The sequence below is a fragment of the Muscardinus avellanarius genome (genome assembly GCF_963383645.1).
Source record: "Muscardinus avellanarius genome assembly, chromosome: 10".
In the NCBI taxonomy this organism is placed as follows: Eukaryota; Metazoa; Chordata; class Mammalia; order Rodentia; family Gliridae; genus Muscardinus; species Muscardinus avellanarius.
Window position 1 is genome coordinate 75,337,036 of NC_137796.1, and position 20,533 is coordinate 75,357,568.

General features: G+C 45.1%; 1 pseudogene across 1 annotated transcript; it reads right to left on the reverse strand.

The window, feature by feature from the left end:
* Positions 1–4,962: 4,962 nt before the first annotated feature.
* Positions 4,963–15,410, reverse strand: LOC308268720 (eukaryotic translation initiation factor 3 subunit K-like; annotated as a pseudogene). Its single transcript has 3 exons — positions 14,773–15,410; positions 10,702–10,768; positions 4,963–5,064 (listed from the first exon to the last, which is right to left on the reverse strand). The product of its transcript is annotated as a eukaryotic translation initiation factor 3 subunit K-like (transcript).
* Positions 15,411–20,533: the final 5,123 nt, after the last annotated feature.

The window sequence follows — 20,533 nt, forward strand, 5'->3', positions numbered from 1 at the left end:
TTTATTTGTGTGGCACCGGGGATTTAAGCCCAGGGGTGTTCTACCTCTGAGCGACACCCCCAGCCCTATTTTATTCTTTATTTTTGAAACAGGGTTTCGCTAAATTGAAGGGCCTCACTAAGTAGCTGAGGCTGGCTACGAACCTGCAGTCCTCCTGTGTCAGCCTCCCAAATACTGGGATCACAAGCCTGCACCACCAGGCCCGGATTTTATGTTTTGTTGTGTAACAGGTCTTACTAGGTTGATGAGAATCCCCCTACTTGTTGAGGCTGTCCTCCATCCAACCAAGCGTCCTCCTTTCTCAGCCTCCCAAGTACTGGGTCTACAGGTTTATACCACCACAAGCCCAAATAAGAAAGCATAAGTCTTTTTCTTTTTTTTTTTTCTTTTCTTTTTTTTTTTTTTTTTTTTTTTTTTGCGGCACTGGGGATGGAACCCAAGAGCATTCTACCTCCGAGCTACATACATTCCCAGCCTATTTTTAATTCTTTTTTTTTTTTCTTTTTGGTGGTACTGGGGTTCCTGGAAGCCCTTCTACCTCCGGGTTACACTCCCAGACCCATTTTTATACTTTTTAAATTTGGAAACAGGGTCTCTTAAGGCAGCGTGGCTGGCTTTGAACCTGCGCAGATCCTCCTGTCTCTGCTTCCCAAGCGCCGGGATTACAAGCGTGCGCCACCACGCCTGGCTCTTAATTCTCTACTTTGAAACACAGTCCCACTAAATTGCAGAGAGCCTCACTGAGCAGCTTAAGCTGGCTGGGAACCTACAATCCTGTCTCAGCCTCCCAAATACTGGGATTACAAGCATGTACCATCCCGGGGAGAAATCATAAGTCTTGAAACAGGAAATGGAATAGTTCTGGGTTTCTCCACAGTTGCAGTGTTGGGGCAATGCTTTCTTTCACAATTCCGAAGAAGAATGGTATTCAAAGTAGAATTCTACTCATAGCCAAACTATTGATCAAGTGGGCGGATAAAATAAGAACATTTTCAGACAAGTTCTCAAAAACGTTTTACTTCCCACATACCATGTCCCAGGAAGCTACTAGAACATATGTTCCTCCAGCAGGAGGAAACAAAACAAAAGAAGCTATGAAAGGCAAAACCGGAGATCCAGAGGAGCAGAAGAGAGACCCCTCCACACCCAGGTCTTGGTGACTATTGTCAGACCAGGAAGACTATGATTTCAACACACAGAGGCTGCGTCAGGGCCACTCCCTTTAACATGAGCAGCCAGCCAGGAATAGGGAAAGACATGCAGCATTTTGCTGGCGAGCTCTGCCCTGATGACTTGGCAGGGAGAGGAAAACGAGAAGATAAGGATGGGACAATAGAGAATTGTGTCTTTTTTTTCTTGTGGCACTGGGGATTGAACCAAGAGGTGTTCTATCTCCAAGCTACACCCCAGACTGTCTGTGTGTGTGTGTTTGGGGATTGAACCAGGTGCATTCTACCTCTGAGCTACACCCCAATCCCTATTTGAAACCATCTAAGTTGAGGAAGGTGTTACTAAATTGCTGAGGCTGGCCAGGAACCTGCAGTCCTCCTGTCTCAGCCTCACAAATACTGGGATTATAGGCATGGGCCTCCACACCCACTTGAGCCTTGTGTCTTGATATCAATGACTATACCTTTCTTTTCCCTGCCTTCAACATTCTATTATAAAATTTTTTAGCCAGCCGTGGTGCTACACGCTTATTATCCCAGTACTTGGGAGGCTGAGACAGGAGGATAGCAGGTTGGAGACCAGCCTCAGGTACTTAAGCTTTCCTCAATTTAGTGAGACACTGTTTCAAAATAATAGGGGGAAAAAATTAAAAAAATAAAAAATAAAACAAAATAATAGGGGAGCCAGGTGTGGTGGCTCAGGCTTGTAATCCTGGCTTTTGGAAGGTTGAGACAGCTACTTAGTGAGACCCTCTGCAACTCACACCCTGTTTCAAAATAAAGAAAAGCCGGGCATGGTGACACGTGTTTGTAATCCAGCATTTGGGAGGCTGAGACTGGAGGATCGGGATTTGCAGACAGCCTCAGCTACTTAGGCCCTTTGAAACTCAGTGAGACCCTGTTTCAAAATAAGGAATAAAAAAAAATAGGGCTGGGCGTGTAGCTCGGAGGTAGAATCCCCCTGGGTTCCATCCCCAGTACTGTAAAATAAATAAATAAATAATAAAAAAATAAGACTAGGGGTATATCTCAGAGGTAGAATAATTAGGCTACACCCCTAGCTCTATTTTATTATTATTATTATTATTATTATTTTGTGCTGTGCCTTCTACTTTTGGGCTACACCCCCAGACTTATTTTTTATATGGAAACAGGGCCTCACTAGGTTGTGAAGGGCATCACCAAGTTGTTGAAGCTTCAAACCTGCAATCCATCTGTCTCAGCCTCCCAAGTGCTGGGATTACAAAGTACACCCCCATCCCTGGCTCTGTTTTTTTATTTGGAAACAGGGAATCATCAAGTTGTTGAGGGCCTCACTAAATTGCTGAGGCTAACACTGAACCTGCCATCCTCCTTTCTCAGCCTCTTGAATACTGAGATTATAGGCTTGAGCCACCATGCCCAGCTCACGTAGTTTACTACAGCATCACGAATAGACCAAGACACAACAGGAGAATGTCAGCTATAGGTCTTAAATTGCAGGTAAAGTGGGTTGGGGAGAAAGAGAACAAGGGATGAATATTTACTAGGTAGCTCACAGAACAAAAGGAAAAGCTGAATTCAGAAATATAAAATCTAAGCCGGGCATGGTGGCGCACGCTTGTAATCCCCGCGCTTGGGAGGCTGAGACAGGAGGATCGCACAGGTTTGAAGCCAGCCTCAGCTACTTAGGCTCTCAGCAACTTAGTGAGACCCCGTTTCCAAATAAAATATAAAATAGGTCTGGGAGTATAGCCCAGAGGTAGAAACCCTCTGGGTTCCACCCCCAGTACCACCAAAAAAAGAAAAAAGAAATATAAATTCTAGAAGCCGGGCGTGGTTGTGCATACTTGTAATCCCAGCATCCAGGAAGTTGAGACAGGAAGGATCGGGGTTCATAGATAGCCTCAGCTACTGCTTAGTGAGGCCCTCTGCAACTCAGTGAGACCCTGTTTCAAAATAAAGAATAAAAAATAGGGCTGGGGGTGTCACTCAGAGGTAGAATACCCCTGGGTCCCATCCCCAGTACTGCAAAAAGAAAAAAAAAAATTTAACATGCTTATAGTCCCAGTATTTGGGATGCTAAAACAAGAGGATTGCTTGTTTAAGTCCAGCCTCAGCAACTTTAGTGACACGCTCAGCTACTTAGCAAGACCCTATTTCAAAATAAAAAATAAATCCAGGCATGGTGGTGGGTGCTTGTAATCACAGTACTTGGGAGACTGAAACAGGAGGATTGCAAGTTTGAGGCCTGCTTTAGCAACTTAAGACCCTGTTTCAAATAAAAAATACAAAAAAAAAATAGGTCTGGAGGTGTAACTTGGAGGTAGAATGCCCCTGGGTTCAATCCCTAGTACCATAAAAAATAAATAAATAAGAGCTGGGGATTTAGCTTGAAGGTAGCCTCTGGGTTCCATTCCCAGAACAACAACAACAAAAAAGGAGAGAATGTAGGGCCACTCAAGGACTCTCCAGAATCGTCCTTTGGAGGCAGTATCATTACAATAACATAGACCCATCTGCCTCAGGTCTCTGTGCCTCTCCACCCAGGTTTCTATTCCTCATGAGAGAGAGGAGGGAGTCTTGGTAGGTCTGGTGTGGCCACCAGCCCAGCCACTGGAGAAAAGATAGGAGCTTGATGACTCACAGACCCACAGAGAATTGGGCCGAGGAAGTTCTCTCAAAGAACGGGAAATTGTGGCTGGGCATGCAAAAACAAGATAACCACTGCATCATGAGGAGTGGGTTCAGCGCCAGTGACAGAGCCACAGTGACAAGGGCTTAACCAAGATCAAAGTCTGTTTCTTTCATGTGTAAAAACTCAGAGGTAGATCATTCGAGCTGCTGCATGGCTCCTCTCCATGAAATCTCATGGCCATACCATGCACAAGAGTGTAATATCAGTATTTGGGAGGCTGAGACAGGTGGATGGCAGGTTCAAGGCTAGCGAGGGGTAATTTAACGATATTCTCTTTCACAACAAAAAATTCAATAGGATCTGGAGTGTAGCTCCAAGGTACACTCCAGTACCTTGTATTGAATCCCCAGTATTCTACTACATACACACACACACACACACACACACACACACACACACACACAATCTCATGCCCTGGCTCCTTCCATGGGACAATATGGAGTTTAGGTGAGCACATCTATGCTCTAAGCAAATGATGGAGAAATAGGAAAAGGGCAAAGAAAGTGTGATAAGTGTCACTTCAGGATGATTCTGGGAAGCCGCCATGCTTTGTGTGTTTGGGGGGCAGGAGCAGAGTACTGGGGAATGAACCCAGAGTCATTCTACCTTTAAGCTATACCTCCAGCCCTATATTATTTTTTATTTGGAAAAAGGGTCTCACTAAGTTGCTGAAGAGCTCCACCCCCCCCCAACTAAATTTCTGAGGCTGACTTTGAACCTGCAATCCTCCAGTCTCAGCCTCCCAAGCACTGGGATCAAAAGTATACGCCACCATGGTCGGCTAACCACCATGCTGCTTCTTACATCCCATTGGCCAGAACCTAGTCACAAGACCACACCAAGCCGCAGTGCAGGCTGGGAAATATAGACCCTGCTGAAAATTCCCTTACCTCTAAGAAAGAGAAGAATGGATCCTAAGGAGCAATTATTAGGTCCTGCCGTGGCCGCCATATGCCATCTGGCTGCCCACCTCTCACAGGCATCTATCTTCCCACACATTTAATATTTTAAATGCTCCTGTGTGTGTAATCATTATCTTCCATTCCCCCAGGAACACACACCTTGCCTTCTCAAGAGAAACAACACAGCGGCAGTAAATTGTTAATGGCTCCAAGTCTAGGACCTCTGGGGAATATCTTCCTCCTTCAGTCCCATCTCAGCGTTGTGCCAACAGTGCAGCAGTAGATCAAACAGAACTTTAACCAGCACCAGCTCACGCTACAAAGACTAATGAGCAAAAGAAGGAGTGAAGAGATGGGAGTGTGTGTGTGTGTGTGTGTGTGTGTGTGTGTGTGTTGCTAGGAATGGAAGATGAAATCCAGGGGCATTCTACCTCTGAACTACATTCCCAGCCCTATTTCATTTATTTTATTTTTATTTATGTATTTATTTATTGCAGAACTGGGGGTTGAACCCAGGGGCATTCTACTTCCAAGCTACACCCCCAGCCCTATTTTTTATTCTTGTGTGTGTGTGTGGGGGGGGAGTCTGGGGATAGAACCCAGGGGCGTTTGACCTCCGAGCTACACCTCCTGCCCTATCGTGTGGGGATGGAACCCAGGGGCATTCGACCTCTGAGCTACACCCCCTGCCCTGTTTTTTATTCTTTATTTTGAAACAGGGTCTCACTAAGTTATGGAGGGCCTAAGTACTGAGGCTGTCCACGAACCGCAATCCTCTGGTCTCAGCCTCCCGAATGCTGGGATTACAAGCATGCACCACCACTCTCAGCTTATTTTTTATTCTTTATTTTGAAACAGAGTCTCACTAAGTTGCAGAGGGCATCACTAAATACCTGAGGCTGGCTGTGAACTTGCGATCCTCCTGTCTCAGCCTCCAAAGTAGTGGGATTAAAAGTATGCACCAGCTGGGCGTGGGTTCTGGGTCAGCCTTAGCTAGTTAGTGAGGCCCTCCACAACTTAGTGAGACCCTGTTTCAAAATAAAGAATAAAAAATTGGGCTGGGGGTGTAGCTCAGAGGTAGAATGCCCCTGGGTTCAAACCCCAGCACCACAAAAAAAAAAAAAGAAGGAAAGAAGAAAGAAAGGAAGAAAGGAAGAAAGAAAGAGATCTTAATAAATTACTGAAGGATCTTGCTAAGTTGCTGAGGCTAGGCTCAAACCTGTGCTTCTCCTGTCTCAGTCTCCCAAGTATTGGTATTACAGGCATGTACTACCACACCCAGATGATATTTTATAATTTTTTTTTGGTACTAGGGGTGGAACCCAGGGGCTTTTCTACCTCCTAGCTACACTCCCAGACCTATTTTATACTTTATTTGGAAACAGGGTCTCACTAAGTTGCTGAGAGCCTCACTAAGTAGCTGAGGCTGGCTTTGAACCTGTGTGATCCTCCTGTCTCAGCCTCCCAAACTATTATCTTGGTTTTATTTCTATCTTCACTCATGTGTGTGTATGAATGTTTGTGTGTCCACATTATATGTATAATTGAGTCCAGGGTTGTACATATGCTAGGCAAGTGCTCTACCACTAAGCTATACCCCCTTCTAATTTTTTTTTATTTTTTATTTTTTTGCAGGTTTGGGGATGGAACCCAGGGGCATTCGACCTCCGAGCTACCCACTCTGCCCTATTTTTTTTTTTTTTTTTTGGTGGTACTGGGGTTCCTGGAAGTCCTTCTACCTCCAGGCTACACTCCCAGACCTATTTTATTTTTTGGAAACAGGGTCTCCTAAGCCAGCACGGCTGGCTTCGAACCTGCGCAATCCTCCTGTCTCCGCCTCCCAAGCACGGGGATTACAAGTGTTCACCACCACTCCTGGCCTATTTTTTATTCTTTATTTTTGGTGGTACAGGGATTGAACCCAGGGTCTTTTCTACCTCTGGGCTATACTCCCAGACTTTTTTTTTTTTGGGGAAACAGGGCCTCACTAAGTTGCTGAGAGTCTCACTAAGTAGCTGAGGCTGGCTTCGAACCTGTGTGATCCTCCTGTCTCAGCCTCCCAAGCACAGGGATTACAAGCGTGCGCCACCACACCCAGCTTTATTTATTTTTGAAACAGGGTCTTGCTAAGTTGTGGAGAGCCTAAGTAGCTGAGGCTGCCCACAAACCATGATCCTTCAGTCTCAGCCTCCGGAATGCTGGGATTACAAGCCTGTGCCACCACGCCCAGCTTCCCCCTTCTAATTTTGATGTTATTATTTTATTTTATTATTTTTCATTACTTTTGTGCATGTGTGCATTTTGTTCATAATTACAGGAGATTGAACACAGGACATTCTACATCTGAGCTACACCCCCAGCCCAATTTTTTTTTCTTTTTTCTTTTTTTTGTGGTTCTGTGGATGGAACCCAGAGGCATTCGACCTCCAACCTACACCCCCTGCCCTATTTTTTTATTCTTTATGTTGAAACAAGGTCTCACTAAGTTACAGAGGGCATCATTAAGTAGCTGAGACTGTCCGCAAACCGCCTCCAGTCTCAGCCTCAGGAATGCTGGAATTACAAGCGTGTGTGCCACCATGCCTGGCTCCTCTTTTTTCCTTTTTTTTTTTTTTTCAGTACTGGGCATGCAACCCAGGGGCATTCTACCTCTGAGCTATACCCCCAGCCCTATTTTTTAGTCATTTTACTTCTTTATTTCCTTTTTTTTTTTTTTTTTTTTGCAGTTCTGGGGATGGAATCCAGGGGCATTTGACCTCTGAGCTACACCTCCTGCCCTAATTTTTTTTTTTTTTTTTGGTACTGTGTATGGACCCAGAATCAAGGTCTCACTAAGTTATGGAGGGCCTCACTAAATAGTTGAGGCTGTCCACAAACTGTGATCCTCAGTCTCAGCCTGGGATTACAAGCCTGTGCCACCATCACCACCAACTGCTGTCTTTTTATTTCTTGAAACAGAGTTGCAAAGGACCTCACTAAGTAGCTGAAGCTGTCCAAGAACTATGATCCTCTGCCTCCAAAATGCTGGGATTACAGGCCTGCACCACCACTCCTGGCTTTTATTTTTCATTTTGAAACAGGGCCTCACTAAATTGCTGAGGCTGGCCTTGAACCTGTAATCCTGTCTCAGTCTCCCAAGTACTAGGATTATAAGAGTGTGCCATTATGCCCAGTTTCTAACTTTTATTATTTTGTGTTTTATATTTTATTTCAGTACTGGAGTTTGAACCAAAGGCCTAGCAAATTGGAATTGATCCCAGGGGCGTTCTACCTCTGAGTTATACCCCTAGCCCTATTTTATTCTTTTGTTTTGAAATAAATTCTCACTTAGTTGTGGAGTGCCTCACTAAGTAGCTGAGGCTGGCAGAAAAACTGCAGTCCTGCTCAGCCTCCCAAGTACTGGGATTACAACCATGCACCACCACACCCAGCTTTTTTTTTTTTTTTTTTTTTTTTTTAGTGCTGGGGTTGAGCCCTGGGGCATTCTACCTCCAAGCTATACTCCCATTCCTATTTTCACTTCTTATTTTGAAATAGAATCTCACTAATTGCAGAGGGCCTCACTAAGTTGCTGAGACTTGCAGTGAACCTGTGATCCTCCTGTCTCAGCCTCCCAAGTATTGGGAGTACAGGCATTTGACACCACACCCAACTACAGTTATACATTTTTATGAATTACCCATTTTATGGGTAATCTTAAGTCATATATATTCACTATCGTACATTTTTATTATTTGAAAGTAAATTACATACATCATAGATTATTCTTATAAGTAGTCCATGTGTACTTCTAAAAGATAAGCTCTTTTTACAAACCTAACTGTAAGTCTATTATTTAAAAACCTAACTGTAAGTCTGTACATTTAAAAAATTTCTTTTCAGCAGCACGATGGCACAAGACTGTAGGAAGGCTGAGGTAGGAGGATTGTAGCTTTGAGGCCAGCCTCAGCAACCTAGCAAGACCTTGGGGACCTTAACAGGACCCTGTTTCAAAAGTTAAAAAAAAATTTTTTTTTAAAGGTCTGGGGATGTACCTCAGCTGTAGAATAATGCCCTTGGGCCTAATTCCAGTAGCATACAATAAATAAATAAAATAAAATTGGGCTGGGCTAAACTGGTGTGGTGAAGCACACATGTAATCCCAGCATTCTGGAAGCTGAGACAGGAGGATCAAGGTTCGAGGCCAGCCTCAGCTACTTAGTAAAGCCCTTTGCAACTCAGTGAGACCCTGTTTCAAAATAAAGAATAAAAAATAGGACCTGGGGGGGGGGTGTAGCTCAGATGTAGAATGCTCCGGGGTTCCATCCCCAGTAACACACACACACACTCACACACACACAGACACACACACACACACACACACACACACACACTCACACTCCTTTTTTCATTTATTTACTTTGCATTGCTGGGGATCCAACTATGCCCAGCTATGCTAGGTGAGCGTCCTACCAATAAAGTAGATTTCCAGCCCTTCAAATTCCTTAAGATCATCTTTGCTGGAAAAAAAAATGGTTCCTTCTCCTCTCATACCACAACCTAGAAGACGTCTGTGACCCTCAAAGCTGTGGGGGTTTCTTCCCCACCAGCATGCAGGCAAGCAATTAGCCAATTCTTCAGCAGACACTAGCTGGGCGTCCTCCAGTCCACACAGGTAGAGGGCTCAGACCCTAAGATCCTCCTCCCTCAGCTCTGTATGCCAGTCCCGAGCTGCACTAACTGAAGTTCCTACAACCCCTTCCTACAGTGTGTTCGTTCTATCTCTCTCTCCCTCCCTCTCTCTCTCTCCCTCTCCCTCTCCCTCTCCCTCCCTCTCCCCCTCTCCCCCTCTCTCTCCCTCCCCCCCCCCTCTCTCTCTCTCTCTCTCTCTCTCTCTTTCTCTCTCTCTCCTCTCTCCTCTCTCCCTCCCTCCCTCCGTGTGTGTGTGTGTGTGTGTGTGTGTGTGTGTGTGTGTGTGTGACTGGAGATTGAACCCAGGACGTTCTACCTCTGAGCTACACCCCCAGCTCTGTTTTATCTTTTATTTCAAAACAGGGTCTCGCTAAATTGCTGAGGCTTTCCCTAACTTGCTTAGGCTGGCCTTGAACCTGCAATCCTCCTGTTTCCCAAGTACTGGGATTACAAACTTGTGCCACATTGCTGGGCTTCCTAAGGAAATTGTTTCCAAACAATTTCCAGAACTCAAGGAGACGGTGTGTACTGGGTTAGTACAAAGCAGATGACAAAAGAATCCGGATGAGACTCAGTGGGCACGCTGGGGAAAGGAGTGTGCGGTTAGTTTCCGACCTTTCCGGATCTGCCACCCTCCAGGAAACTTCAAGTATAGCTGTTGGAAGCTACCCTGTCCGTTTTCTTGTTTGGTGTGTGTGTGTGTGTGTGTGTGTGTGTGTGTGTGTGTGTGTGTGTTTATTTTTATTTTTTGGTACTGGGGATGGAACCCAGGGCCATTCTACTCCCGAGCTACACACCCAGTCCTAGTTTTTAGTCTTTTTATTATTTTGAAACAGAAACTCACTGAGTTGCGAAGGGCCTCGCTAATAGCTGAGGCTGTCCGCGAACCCTGAACCGCGCTCCTCCGGTCTCCACCGCCCAAATGCTGGGATTACAAGTGTGCGCATGAACGGCTCTCCTCCCCTTTTTAAAGTAATTTAATCAGGGGCATTCTACCTCTGAGCTACATCCCCAGGCCAATTTTATTTTATGTTTTTATTTGTAAGCAGAGTCTCGCCAAGTTGTTGGGGCTGGCCTCGGATCTGCGATCCTCCTGCGTCAGCCCCCCCCCCCCAAGTACTGGGATTACCGGTGTGGGCCACTGCACCCCGCTTCCATCCCGTCCTTTTGGGTGTACACAGACTCAGTGCGCAGGCGCCATGCGAGCGTGGTCCCTGCGTTGAATTGTGACGGACGCAAAAGGCCCGCCCTGATGTTGGTGGACCTGGAAACCCAGCAAGACCTGTCTGTTCTGATTCTTGGCCTCCTTGCGCATTATTCCTTCCTCCTGGGTATGGGGCAGAAGCCTCCTGGAATGAGGAGGGTCTTATGACCTACTAATGGATACGGGTAGGCCAGATAATTCCTTCCTTCCTCTTTTTTTTTTTTTTTCCCAGTACTAGGGATAGAACACAGGGGCGTTCTACCTCCGAGCTACACCCCCAGCCCTATCTTTTATTCTTTATTTTGAGAGAGTCTCATTAAGTTGCAAAGGGCATCATTAAGTAGCTGAGTAGCTGAGATTGGCTGCAAACCTGTGGTCCTCCTGTTTCAGCATCCCCAATACTGGAATTAAAAGTGTAAGCCACCACACTGGCTGATTTCTTCTTTTTCTTTTTCTTTTTTTCTTCTTTCTTTTTTTCTTTTCTGGTGGGTGAGAGTACTAGGAATTGAACACAGGAACCTTCTACCTCCAGCTTACACCCCCAGCCCTTTCTTTCTTTTTTTGTTTTGGGGTGTGTGTGTGTGTGTGTGTGTGTGTGTGTGTGTTACTGGGGATAGAATCAGGGCATTATACCTTCAAGCTACTACGCTAGTCCTATTTTACTTTTATTTTAAAATAGGTTCTCACTAAGCTGTGGAGATCCTATTACATTGCTCAGGCTGGCTTCAAACCTCCGATCCTCCTATGTGTACCTCCCAAGTACTGGGATTACAAGCATGAACCACAAGGCCGGCTATTTTTTGTTTTGAACACAGTTTCACTAGGTTGTTGAAGCTGTCCTCAAACTTGTGATCCTCCTGTCTCAGCCTCCCGTGCACTGAGATTACAGGCATTAGCCACCATACCCAGCTTTAGGAACCATATTTATTTATTTATTTATTTATTTATTTATTTATTTATTTTTATTATTTATTCATTCATTTATTTTTTGCAGTACTAGGGATGGAACCCAGTGGTATTGTACTTCCAAACTACACCCCAGCCCTATTTTTTTTTAGACCTTTTTAAATTTTGAAACAGGGTCTCACTGAGTTGTGAAGAGCCTCGCTAAGTAGCTGAGGCTGTCTGTGAACCCTGATACTCCAGTTTCAGCCTCCCAAATGCTGGGATTACAAGCATGTGCCACCGTGGCCCACTGTTTTTTTTTTTTTGGTTTGTTTTTGTTTTTGTTTTTTTGGTGGTACTGGGTTTCCTGGGAACCCTTCTACCTTCGGGCTACACTCCCAGACCTATTTTTATATATTTCTTTTATTTGGAAACAGGGTCTCTTAAACCAGTGAGGCTGGCTTCAAACCTGCGCAATCCTCTGGTCTCTGCCTCCCAAGCACTGAGATTACAAGCGTTCGCCACCACGCCCAGCATGCCCCACTGTTTTTTGTTCTTTTTTTTTTTTTTTTTTTGAGGGTGGGGATGGAACCCAGAGGCATTTAACCGCTGAGCTACACCCCTTGCCTTGCCTATTTTTAAAATTATTTTGAAACAGGGTCTCACTGAGTTGCAGCGGGCCTTACTAAGTAGCTGAGGCTGTCCGTGAACCATGATCCTCTGGTCTCAGCCTCCTGATTACAAGCATGCGCCTGGCTTTGTTCTTTGTTCTTTTTTTTTTTTTTTTTCAGTACTGAGGAATTGAACTCAGGGAATTTTATCTCTGAGCTACACCCCCAGTGCCTTTTTTTTTTTGTTTCTTGAGAAAGGGTCTCATTAGGTTACTCAGAGTCTCCATACATTGCTCAGGCTGTCCTCAAACCTTTGATCCTCCTGTCTCAGCCTCCCAAGTACTGGGATCACAGGGATGCACCATCAAACCCGGAATAATTATATTTTTGTGATGTTGGCAGCCATTGATGGTCACTGCTTAAGTTAATTCATTAAGGACTGCAAAATTATGATATCATTTTTCCCCTGCAATGCTGGGATTAAGTTGAGGGCCTTGCTGCATGCCAGGAAGGCACTGTCCTACTGAGCTAAATCTCCAGCCCCCTACCCCTTTTATACCAGGAATCAAACCAAGGGATATTTTGTGTGTGTGTGTGTGTGTGTGTGTGTGTGTGTGTGTGTGTCTGGGGATGGAACCCAGGGACATTCTACCTCTGAGCTATACCCCCTGCCCTATTTTTTTTATTCTTTATCTTGAAATAGGATCTCACTGAATTGGGGAGGGCCTCACTAAGTAGCTGAGGCTGTCCGCAATCCTCCAGTCTCAGCCTCCCGATTGCTGGGATTACAAGTGTTCATCACCACGCCCGGCTAAACCAAGGGGTATTCTACGTCTGAGCTACAACCAGCCCAATTTTTATTTTTATTTTTGTTTTGAAAAATAGGGTCTGCCAGGCGTTGGTGGTGCACACTTGTAATCTCAACATTTGGGAGGCTGAGGACTGTGGTTCATGGACAGCCTTAGCTACTTAGTGAGGTTCTTTGCAACTCAGTGAGACCCTGTTTCAAAACGAAGACTAAAAAATAGCACTGGGGGTGTAACTCGGAGGTAGAATGCCCCTGGGTTCCATCCCCAGTACCACCCCCAAAAGAAGAAAGAAAAATAGGGTCTAGGGTTGCTGAGAATTTTGCTACATTGCTGGAGCTGTCCTTAAAACTGCAATTTTCTTGTCTCCCGTAGTACTAGGATTACAGGTGTGCACGACCTTATCTCCATATCTGACTTTTTGTGTGTGTGTGGGTCTGGGGATGGAACCCAGGGGCATTCTACCTCCTAGCTACAGCCCCAACACTATTTTTTATTCTTTATTTTGAAACAAGGTCTCACTGAGTTGCAGAGGGCCTCACTAAGTAGCTGAGGCTGTCCACAAACAAGTGATCCTCAGGTCTCAGCCTCCAGAATGCTGGGATTAGGAGTGTGGCACCACACCCGGCTCCTCCCTCTTACTTTTACACTTAACCTTATGCACCACTTGTGTGTTAGCACTGTCACTACATTGGCCATGATTGGTCATGTGTATGGGATACACTATCTGCCTGGAAAGAGTCCTTCTGTGGGACTGGAGACCTGCCTTCTCTCAAAATGGCAACTAAATTCACATGTTTTTGTTTGTTTTTGCTGTACTAGGGATTGAACCCAGGGGTATTCTCCCTCCAAACTATAATCCCAGTCCCAGTCCCATTTTTTTTTTTTTTAGTAATGGGGATGAAACCCAGGGGCATTCTACCTCTGAACTATACCCCTACTCCTATTTTTTAGCCTTTTTAAAATTTCTTTTTATTGAAACAGGGTCTCACTGAGTTGCGAAGGGCCTCACTAAGTAGCTGAGGCTGTCCCCAAACAGCGATCTTCTGGTCTCAGCCTCCCGAATGCTAGGATTACAAGCGTGCACCACCAAACTTTATTTTGCAACAGGGTCTCATTAAGTTGTGGAAGGCCTCACTAAGTAGCTGAGGCTGGCGGTGAAGCTACAACCCTCTTGTCTCAGCCTCCCAAGTACCAGGATTACAAACATATGCTATTATACCTAGCTCTAAACTCACATGTTTAAATCTGTCCCACCCTTCCTGGTCTCCATGGGAATGAGCAAAAGAACAGAACTGATTTCTCTGATTTCTCTTTCTTTCTTCTTTTTCTTTCTTTTTCTTTTTTCTTTCTTTCTTTCTTTTTTTTTTTTTTTTTTTTTTTGCTACACCAACAAATCTTTATTACTGGGAGGAGGCCACGATGCTGGATACACTTTTGTGTGTGTGTGTGGTGGTACGGGAGTTCCTGGAAACCCTTCTACCTCCGGGCTACACTCCCAGACACCTATTTTTTATATTTTTATTTGGAAACGGGGTCTCTTAAGCCAGCAAGGCTGGCTTTGAACCTGTGTGATCCTCCTGTCTCCCCCTCCCAAGTGTGGGGATTATAAACGTGCGCCACCACGCCCAGCTGGATACACTTTTGGTGGTACTGGGGGTGGAACCCAGAGGCTTTCTACCTCTGGGCTATACTCCCAGACCTATTTTTTAAAATATTTTATTTGGAAACAGGGTCTCACTAGGTTTCTGAGAGCCTCACTAAGTAGCTGAGGCTGGCTTCTAACCTGTGCGATCTTCCTGTCTCAGCCTCCCAAGCGCGGGGATTACAAGCCTGCGCCACCACACCCGCTGGATACACTTTTAAGGTTGATCTTCTCCACGAAGTTTTTGGGTTTACTGCTTTCTTCCAGGCTGCAGATGAAGATCTGCCCTGGCTTGTCGGCACTCCCGCAGTACTTGCTCATCCATACCTTTAGCTGTCTGTCTGGCAGGTCCCCAAGCATCTCAGCCAGCAGCCAGTGGTTGATGTGCTGATACATGATGCCCGCAACATGGCAGATGAATTTTCAGACAGAGTCTTCAAAGCCAGTTATACCTTCCAAGAGGTCCACGTTCTCATCCGGAGCTTGCCAGAAGACCTGGAAAGGGCAGGTCTCCAGCAGGTCCCCAAGGTACAAAAAATGTCTGATGGCCCGCTCTTCTTGGTGTGCCTGGTCAATCATGCACTTGCAAAGGATGAAGTCAGTGTGGGGCAGGTTGGTGAGGGCCTTCAGCAGGATCTGGGCAGTGATGCTGGTCTGAAAGAAGGCTGGGTTGCAGTGGTACAACTTGAGGACAGCAAGGTTGGCTTCATAGGTCAGAGGCATTCTCTTTGGCCTGAATCACCACATAGCGCTCCAGGGTGCCAGTTTCTTGGGATTGTACCATTTGATGTCCTGGAGCAATTTGCCCATGTTCGCTCTCATCTGCTCAAACATCACCATAACTTCTGTCACCTTCCACAACCATGGCTGGAATTGAACACCCACGCGGCACCCTCAGGGACCAACAGAACCAATTTCTAACTCATGTTCTGGCTCATGTGCACCCCTGCTTTATTCTTTTTTTGTGTGTGTGCCCCCAGTCCTATTTTTTTATTCTTTATATTTTTTGAAACAGGGTCTCACTGAGTTGCGAAGGGCCTTGCTAAGTAGCTGAGGCTGTCCATGAACCGCGATCCTCCGGTCTCGGCCTCCCAAATGCTGGGATTTCAAGCGTGCGCCACCACGCCCAGCAGGATGCAAAGCCTCAGGAGCTCTGGCAAGAACGTAGCTGCCACTTTCTGGGTGCCCTCTATTTGCCGGGGACTATGTCGGATGCTGCACACCTGACCTCATTTTCCTCTCCCAGTACCCTGGAGGCTGAGTGTCCTTATCCTCGTTTCACAGAGCCAGGTCAGGAGCACTGAGAAGTGCAGGCAGAGCAGACGGATCCTGTTGATGCGTTGTGAATAAAATTATTTTTCTTTTAGCCTTTTCTCATAATGCTTTGTGCCTCTATGAAAGTATTTTTTTAGCTGGGCATGGCAGTGTAGGCCTGTAATTCCAGTACTTGGGAAGCTGAGAGGGGATCGCAGGTTCAAGGCCATTACATGGTAACTTAGCAAGACCCTGTTTCAAAAATAAAATAGGACTTGTACTCAGAGGTAGAACACTGCTCGGTTTAATCCCCTAGTACTTCTCCCTGCACACACACACACACACACACACACACACACACACACATACACACATACACACATACATACACACATACACACACAGACACAAGGCTCATTGCCTTAATGGCCTTTTGTGTGTATTTGGGGGGACTGGAAAGAGAATACAGGGGCATTCTATCTCTGAACTCTACTCTTATTTTTATTTGAAAGGGGGTTTCATTAGGTTGCTGAGAATCTTACAGGCGTGTACTACCATGCCTGTTTTATAAATTTTATTTATTTATTTATTTATTTATTTATTTATTTTTGTGGTACTGGAGATGGAACTCAGGGGCTTTCTACCTCCCAGGCCCATTTTCCATTCTATATTTTATTTGGAAACAGTCTCACTAAGCAGCCGAGATCCTCACTAAGTAGCTGAAGCTGACTTCAAACCTACATGATCCTCCTGCATCAGCCTCCCAAGTACTGGGATTACAAGTGCCACCACCCTCAGCCCCCTTTTTTTTTTATTTTAAATTTTGAAATAGTCTTGCTAGATTCCTGAGGCTGCCCTGGAACCTGCACTCCTCCTGTATCAGCCTCCCAAGTATCGGATTACAGGTATGTGCCATGGTGCCCAGCTGCCTCTACCCCATTTAGAGACGAAGAAATGAGTAACCAGGGAGGATATCTATGTATATAGATGTATTTCTCACAATGCCACAGCCCATCTGGTCGTTCAACATAGTTTGGATAAACAGGACTGAGAATTCGCCACCAAATTTTATAAGCCTGACAATAATTTAGCTGATCTCCAAACCTGTTGACACGCTGTCAAATTGATTTTTTTTTTTGTCTTCTGGCAAATGTTCTTCTGAAGACTCCAGCCTGTAAGGTCTTTATTTTCCTAAATACTATATAAAGACTTTTTCATTTTGCTGTTTTTAAGGGGATAGCTTGAAAAACAATGATAATTCAAGCAGCATGTGTTCTGCAGTGCTCAAAGATAGCATTCCATGTGCACTGAAAGGAAAAAATAGCTTACAAGGAAAGGAAGAGAGCTTTTTAATGTCAACCATAAATGTGGCAAAATGTAATGTTGCAAAAATAAGGGAGACTAAAGGATTGTGGAATTATTTTTTTGGGGAGAGGGTCCTAGTGATTAAACCCAGGGGCATTCTTTCTCAGAGCTGCACCCCCAGCCCTATTTTATTTTTCCAAAACTGGGGATAGAATCCAGGGGCATTCTACCTCTGAGCTATACTTCCAGCCCTATTTTTTATTCTTTATTTTGAAACAGGGTCTCACTCAGTTGCAAAGGGCCTAGGTAGCTGAGGCTGTCTGCGAACCACGATCCTCCTGTCTCAGCCTCCCAAGTGCTGGGATTACAGGTATGTGCCACCATGCCCTATCTTATTTTTACTTATTTGTTTTTGGTACTGGGGATTGAACCCAGGGGCATTCTGTCTCCAAGCCATATCCCCAGCCCTGTTTTTAATTCTTTATTTTGAAACAGAGTCTCACTAAGTTGCAGAGGGCCTCATAAGTTGCTGAGGCTGGCCATGAACCTACAGTTCTCCTGTCTCAGCCTCTTAAGCACTGGGATTACAAGCATGCCCCACCACACCTGGTGGCTTTTTATTTTTTTATTTTGAAACAGGGTCTTTCCAAATTGCAGAGGGCCTCAATAAGTTTCTGAGGTAGACCTCAAACCTGGAATCCTTCTGTCTCAGCCTCCCAAATACTGGGATAACAGCTGTGTGTCACCACATTTGTCTAAAATCATTTTGAAAACAACAATAATAATATAATTATATTAATATTAATTATAATTATATTAATGAATAATAATAATAATATTATTATTATTATTAGCCGGGCGTGGTGGCGCACGCTTGTAATCCCAGCATTCAGGAGGCTGAGACCGGAGGATTGCAGTTCGCGGACAGCTTCAGCTACTTAGTGAGGCCCTTTGCAACTTAGTGAGACCTGGTTTCAAAATAAAGAATAAAAAATAGGGCAGGGGGTGTAGCTCGGAGGTCAAATGCCCTTGGGTTCCATTCCCAAACCAACCAAAAAAAAATTATTATTATTATTATTATTATTATTTTGCAGAACTAGGGCTTGAACCCAGGGGCATTCTACTTCCGAGCTACACTCCTGGTCCTATTTTTTTATTCTTTATTTTGAAACAGGGTCTCATTAAGTTGTGGAGGGCTCCACTAAGTAGCTGAGGCTGGCTACGAACCTGAGATCCTCCTGTCTCAGCCTCCCAAGTACTGTGATTACAAGCGTGTGCCACCATGCCCGGATGAAAAATATTTTTATCATAATAAAGCTGCACAGCCTGAGTGCCACACACAAAACAAATTATCCTTCCAAATCCATTTTGGGGTAAATGATTTCAATACAATATAAATTCTTTTTTTCTTTTCTTTGTACTGGTTGTTCTACTTCTGAGCTCTACCTCCAGCCATATTTTAGTTTTTATTTTGAAACAGGGCCTAAGTTGCTGAGGCTTGTCATAAACCTGTGATATTCCTGTCTCAGCCTCCTAAGTACTTGGATTATAGGCATACACCACTATGCCCAGCTAATAAATCCATTCTTACAAGCTTGGTTTCTACTGTTTTTTGTTTGGTGGTTGTTGTTTTTATTCAACCCAGGGGCGTCCTACTTCTGACCTACATCCCAAGATCTCTTCTTTCTTTTCTTTTCTTTTTTCTTTTCTTTTTTGTACTGGGTATTGAACCTATGGGCATTCTACCTTGGGGCTACACCCTGGCCCTTTTTATTCTTTGGTATGAAACAAGGCATGCAAAGTTGTTGAGACTGGCCTGAAGTCTGTAGTCTTGTCTCAGCCTCCCAAGTAATGGGATTATAGATGTGAGCCACTGAGCCCCTCTACCCTTGCCCTCTCTTCTTTCTTTCTTTCTCTCTCTCTCTCTCTTTCTTTCTTTCTTTCTTTCTTTCTTTCTTCCTTTCATTCCTTCCTTCCTTCCTTCCTTCCTTCTGTACTGGGGATTAAACCCAAGGGCATTCTACATCTGAGCTACACACCCTGGCCTCTTTTGTTGTTTTATTTTGAAATAGAGTCTCACTACATCGTGGAGGGCCTCACTAAATTGCTGAGGTTGGCCTCACAATGTGTGATCCTCTTCTCTTAGCCTCCCAAATACTGAGATTACAAGCCTACACCATCATTCCTGGATTCATATTATAATTAAAGATTTAATTATACATAATTGGATAAGAATGGTTGGAACTCTAGCTGGGTGTGGTGGCAGATGCCTGTAATCCCTGTACTTGGGAGGCTGAGACTGGAGCATCACAGGTTTGAGACCATTCTCTGAGGTTTAGCGAGAGTCTCAGCAACTTATATACTGTTTCAAAACAAAATATAAAATAGGACTAGGGGTGTAGCTTGGGGGTAGAATGCCCCTGGGTTTAATCCCCAGTACCAAACAAAGGCTTGGACTCCCAAGTAATCCGCACAGGGGGAATGGACTGATAGCCCTAAAGCCTGCTTGCTTTCTCTTTCTTTTTTTCTTTCTTTTTTTCTTTCTTTTTTTCTTTCTTTTTTTCTTTCTTTCTTTCTTTCTTTCTTTCTTTCTTTCTAAACTGTGGTAAAATATACGTAATATAAACTTTACCACTGTAACCCCTTTTTTAAATTTTTTTTGCGGGTCTGGGGATGGAACCCAGGGGCATTCGACCTCTGAGCTACACCCCCTGCCCTATTTTTTATTCTTTATTTTGAAACAGGGTCTCACTGCGTTGCAGAGGGGCTCACTAAGTAGCTGAGGCTGTCCACGAACCACGATCCTCCGGTCTCAGCCTCCCGAATGATGGGATTACAAGCGTACGCCACCACGCCTGGCACCACTTTTGAGTGTACAGTTGACCAGCATAAAGCTCATTCTCAAGCTGGGTGTGTTGGCGCACACTTGTAATCCCCACGCTTGGGAGGCTGAGACAGGAGGATCACACAGGTTCGAAGCCAGCCTCAGCTACTTAGGCTCTCAGCAATTTAGTGAGACCCTGTTTCCAAATAAAAACTGAGGTCTGGGAGTGTAGCCCGGAGGCAGAAGGCCCCTGGATTTCATCCCAAGCAACACACACACACACACACACACACACACACACACACACACACGCACACACACACCCCTCATTCAGTCTTGTTCACCTCCTCCCTTTGTTTTTATTCTCAGTATCACCAGTAGGGGGCACTGGGAGACAATGCATCAGCCTAGCTCTCCCACGCCCCTGCCCACGCATGCGCGCCTCACCTGAGAAAGGGGCGTGGCGCGGTCGGGGCGTGGTCTGCTGCCGCGCAGGCGCGGGGCGGGCTTTGTGACGTCAGGCCGCGCGGCCGGGCCGGGACCTGGCGGAGGCTCGCGGAGGCGCTTCCCGAGTGTGACG